Source organism: Juglans microcarpa x Juglans regia, chromosome 7D (assembly GCF_004785595.1).
Source record: "Juglans microcarpa x Juglans regia isolate MS1-56 chromosome 7D, Jm3101_v1.0, whole genome shotgun sequence".
Classification (NCBI taxonomy): domain Eukaryota; kingdom Viridiplantae; phylum Streptophyta; class Magnoliopsida; order Fagales; family Juglandaceae; genus Juglans; species Juglans microcarpa x Juglans regia.
In genome coordinates this window covers 18,215,102-18,221,101 of record NC_054606.1, presented here as the reverse complement: position 1 = coordinate 18,221,101, position 6,000 = coordinate 18,215,102, and positions in this window count along the sequence as shown.

Below are 6,000 nucleotides of genomic sequence, written 5' to 3'. Positions count from 1 at the left end.
TTTGCAGAATATCGATGCAACCAATTCATACCTAAAATTATGTCAAATCCAAGCAACTTGAATACAATCAAATCTGCATCCAATGTCCTCCCACCAAAATCCAAAGAACAGCCTAAAGCAACCTTGGAGCACCACACCAGTTCACCATTTGGAAGAGTCACTACCAAGGATTGTGATACGGCTCGGTGACTAGATTGCACATCCGCGCAAAAGTAGCGGACACAAAAGATTGAGACGCCCCAGAATCAAAGAAGGTACATGCATAAAAATCATATAGACAAACTCTACCAGTAATCACCCCAGCATCGTGGGTCTCTAAAGCCCCATAATCTACATCACCAGGAGTCACAGCATATACTCGGGCTTGTACTAACTGTCTCTGGCTGCTCCTCCTGCCTCTTCGACCTCCTCATCCTCCTTGACTTCCTTGACCTTGACTGGGACACTCACGAGCAAAGTGACCCGACTGGCCACATCTAAAGCACTGGATCTCTCTCTGGCCACAGTCACCCTCATGGGCTCTATTACACCTGCTACAAACTGGAGTTCGACCTCCTGCACCAACCCCAGAGGCTGCCTGCGAACAGGCCCCACTCCTCTGCACAAACTTATGCGGTGACCCAGAACTACTTCCCTCACCAGAAAAACTCCGCCTCATCTGGCCTGGAGGGGAGCCTACCACAAAAGTATTTTCCCGCTCTGCAATAGTGGCCAAATCTACTAATTTCTGAAAATCCACAATCTCAAGACAGGCAACTTGTCTGCGTATATCATGGCGCAGACCCTCCTGGAAACACTCAACTCGCAACTCCTCAGTGGCAATGGGGTGAGTAGCGAATCGCCCAAGCTCCATGAATTTCCTAGCATATTACTCGACCGTCATGTCTCCTTGTACCAAATTATTAAATTCTCGAGCCTTTTGCCGTCTCACCGCAACAGGAAAGAAACAGTCGTCGAACTCCTTCTTGAATCGCTGCCAGGACACAGCAGCAAAAGATCCCAACTCCATTTCTAGGATTTGCCACTTGGTCTGCCACCAGTTTGCCTTGCAGCATATAGCTTCCATACAATACCATTTGGGCCTCCGTGCACCCACAAACCTCAAATGTTCTCTCAAGATCTTCTATCCACCTCCTAGCTCGCAGTGGATCCTCCTCCCCAGTAAAGGCAGGAGTCCTATGCGCTAGGAAGCGCTCATAGGTGCACCCAACTTGGACAACTCTATTTAAATCTCCTTGCAGCGGTCGGAAATTCTGTTGGAGGAACTCTGTCATCCTATTCAACGCCCTCGCCATGGCATAATTCCCATAACCTCTTGGTAGATCATCTTCGGGCTCGTTAGCTTGCCATCTTGGTCTCACCAACTTCCTGTCATAGCAATCTTTAACTCCGTTTAAATACCCGAACAAAATCAAACACAAAACAAAGTACACTGAAATAACTAAGATAAAGTAAAATAAAATAATATAACAAAAACAAAATAAATAACAAATCCATATTAAATGAAATCTTAAAATAAATAATTTAACATATATTTTTTTAAAATAATATTTCTGGTACTTCACCTAAGGGACATGTGGGTTTACCCAGAGTCGAACTGCTCTGATACCACCAGTGGCGCCCACGACCCCCATGTAAGAAGACACAGAAATCGAGACGCCGGAATGATGACAACAGGGTCACACATCCCAACGTTAGTGCCAAGTGTGTGTACATGCAACAATGTACAAAAATAACGGAGCGGATAATTAATACAACTAAGTACCAGAATTGTTAATACATTTTAAACAATCAGTAAAAAGGTTTAAAAATTATACAGTCATCCAAAATAAGTATTTTACAAGTCTCAAACCAAAACGAGTGATCCCAGATCACTCTTCGGGCGGAGCCGAATCCTCAGGCTCACCCTCAGCTTCATCTGCATCGAAATCTGCGTTACCACAAAATGGTACCGCAGGTAAGTATAAACCAAACAACTACGAGATAAAAATACAATAATGCGACCAACATGCATGCATATGATGAAATATGCATTATTCTCAAAAACACTATTTTCCCTGAAAATAGATATTTTCCAACACACGCCAAAATCCCATTTTGGCCCAAAAAGAATACTCTGTCATTTTTCCAGAAAATGACCCAAATCCATAAAATCTCGTTTTCCCAGAAAATGAATCACATAAAAACCTTTTAATCAACACACGCTATTTTCCCAGAAAACAGCCAATTATTCCATTAACCAATGCACCATGATCTCCCCTAGGGATCATCCGCACGTCCTGCCTTCGTAGTGATGCTCAGTTTCGCACCCAGCGCGTTCGTGGCCAAGCACCCACTACGCAACGAGCGATGCCCAGTTCCGTGCCCAGCGCATTCATGGCCAAGCATCCTCTAGCCCCCACCAGCAGAGGGGCCACGGAGTCGGCACGAGACCATCTCGTCCGATTCCGTTGTCGCCCAGCGACAACCCAGGGGACGTCACTCAGTATATTCCGCTCCCGAGTGACCAGAGGAGCTCCACCTAGATAATACCCCATCTCGGTTTGGGGTCGTGATACACACGCACCCAAAATCCTTTAACACATGAAAACCCAGTTTTCACGAAACACATGAATGTGAATGCATGTACACGAAAACTTAGTTTCCTTTACAAACACGATCATGCGTGCAATATGCCATGTACATGAACAACACCACAACAACCAACAATTAACAATACCAACGAAACACACAACTCCATCCACAATCAATCCGACCCCCGAACTCCTCGGACTCAGTCCGGCATGTCCAACCAGATCACAATAATATGGGTTAGTGCAAAAATACATTTAAATCACGATAGTTATTTGGAAAAATACTTACAGTCCTATAATATGATTTTCGAAGGATCACGGAGGTGCAAGAAGTCGTGACTCAGCAACATAACAGTGTAAAATACATTGTGGCCGTGGGTCTCAAATACCCACTTTTCAACGGAGACAAACCAATACCCAAAATTGATAGGGTAGGGCCTAGAGAGGTCGGTGAAGCCAATGGTGGTGGTGGTTTGCCGTGGGTGGCGGCGCAAAGGGTGGTTTTAAGGCCAAAAAGTTGAAATCAGAGATGGGCTTGGTTGTGCTTCACCGGTGACGGATCGGAGCCGGGGTTGGGTCCATTGGGTTGCTAGGAGGTCAGGGATGAAGTGGTGAAGAGATGGTGTCCGGAGGTGGCACGATGGCAGCGCACGAAGGAAGAGAAGGCCGCGGCTGGGTGTTGCGCGTGGAGGCAATCGGCGGCGAGATAGGGGCTGCGATTTGGGAGGTGAGGTCACCGGCTGATGGGGGGGTGGTGTCGCGCACGGCGGCGCGATGGCGGTGGGTTGGGTGGAAAGAGAGAAGCGCACGGGAGAGAGAGGAGAGGTCACGCCGCGCAGGAGAGGAAGCATGAGAAAAAGAAAAAGAAAGGGAAAGAAAAAAGAGAAAGGAAAGAAAAGAAAAAGGGAAAAAGAAAAATGGAGGGAAAGAAATGAGGTCCAATCCTCACATCTTAGGTCACAGAAAATGATCCAACGAAAATGATTTTAAAACAGCAAATCAATTAAATTAAATTAAACGTATTGATACAATGAAAATAAAATAATTAAATCTCACAATCAATTAATTTAAAAGAATAACAATTTAAATGTACAACAGTGAATAAATATTAAGAAAACATAACAATTTAATTTTTCACAATTTAAAGATCATAAAATAACCCATTTAAAATATCCGATAATTATAAAATAAGAGAATAAATTTTTGAATTATTAAAAATAATCCTTCAGTGAAAATACACTAAAATACGGGGTGTTACATATACCATTCTTACACTTGACATAGACACATGAGATATCGTCCATGAAATAAGCAAGTGTAGCATCTCTAAATCATGGCATAGTAACATAGAATACATGAGAAACTAGTCTTGGCCGAAACATCCAAGTACAAAATCATGAGAAAACATCACTTTAACATGTTCCAAACTTGAAGCATATTGCATACAAATCATAGAATAATGAAACAAAGCATGAAATCATGGTGTTTTGCTAAGATCCGAAACTTCTAAAACATTCTATAGCTGAATCATCAATTTTCACAATTCATCAACATTATTCTTAGCAAAACCGAAACATATAAAGGTTGTTCTTGCCATTTTCATCACAAACCAAAGCATGCCATTTACTATCGTATGAGCATATTCAAGCAAAGAAACAAGAAATAGAAAACAAAGCAAAGATAACATGAGACGTATCCACACAAACATATACGAGCATTAACAAAGAGTAAGTTGATTGTATACTTACTAAAATTCCATGAAATGAAACAAATAGTGACCCATAAATCGAAATATAACTCGTTAAAGTTGGTGTTCCAAACCCTAATCCGTGTTCTTGAGTGTGTGAAAGTTTCTAAGGTCACTACTAGGGTTAGGATACTTGACTTCTAGGGTTTTAGGTTAAGAAACCCTTTGTTTCCCTTGTGTTCTCATCCATATCTCGAAATAGAGGAAAATGTAAGAGGTTGGTTGAAATACATGGAGGATTTGTGTCCTCAACCATTCAACTTGGACCATTTCTAGGAAACCCTAATTTGTTTCTTATGAACAAGTATTGAAATCGTGTGTGTTTCACCATATTTGAACTCCCTTGAGATTCAAATCTCTCTTGAGGTGAAAATGTGATGTGTGTGTGTAGAAATAAAGAGAAACCAAGTTCTTACCTTGGTTCCTCTTTGTGAATGCCGAAATGCCTCTCTTGAGACAAGTCTCCATTGTTTGGTTGGAAGGAAATTAAGTGTGAGAAAGTGAGAAATCTTCAAGTGAGAGCGTGAGAAAATGTGGAGAAGATGAGAGCTCATGCAAGAATCCAAAAATGGCCAAGAGAAAAAGCCTTAGGCATATGGCTCTATCCCCTTTATATAGAAGTCTCTTCTCCTTCCCATTGGTTGCCTCTAAACCTTAGCATGTGTGACAAGTGGCTTCTTCCTTCCTCTTTCCTTCTAGCTGAAAATGACTCTGTAGATTCCCCATCATTGGATTACATTGGGAAGGGGCATGCATGGGTGGAGTGCAAGGTTCCTTTCCCTTTGGCCCAAACTCCATTTTCCCTCTTATGCCCTTCCCTTCTCTTTAGCAAGTGTGTATGCCTCTAGAGTACATGTGTAAAATGACTTCATGCCTCTTCCTTTTCCCAACAAGCAAGCCATGGCATGAGTGACAAGTGGCAAGTGACGGTTGTGCTTGTGAGTGTAGTGGCAGAAAATATGAGGGTAGGTTAGTCTTTGTGCCAAAACGTCTTTCCATCTTATCTTCTAGAAGCTCATTGCATCGATGACATGTGGAAAAATTTGAAGATGACTCACTTAAAAATGAGCAACATAAAGGTTGTCTCAAATGCAGGAGGATCTCGGGTAATAATTATGAATAAGTTCCTAAATCATCTCCTCAATGAAAGTTATTTAAAATCAAACACGTTTAAAATGGTGAAAATATTCACAAAAAGAAAATAAAAATGGTGATATGTGCAATAAATGGAAGAATGCAACGGGAATAAAAAGAGCACTAGTCATGAACTAGATTCATATTTTTAGATTTTTTTTTGTGTCGAAATGAAATGTAAGAGATTAACAAATTGAAATTAACAATCAATGAATCAACTAAGCTAAACAATCTCAATTAATCAGAAAATTAATTAATAAAACCAAAATTAATTAAGTCTTAATTAACCTAATATGCAATGAAACTAAAAGATTAACAAAATTAATTTAAGAACTAAGCTAGAATAGAAAATAATTAATGTAATATGAGCTAAAAATTAAAAATTCCCAAAATTAAAATTCAATGGTTCAGCCTTGCATTTAAATCATAAATTCTCAAAACCAATCCATAAAAACTATAATGTATATTTAATGGAAGGTTAAAGAAGCAAGAAAAATAACTAACATTAAGGAAAATAAACGGCAAATAAAATGCCCAAAGGTCTAA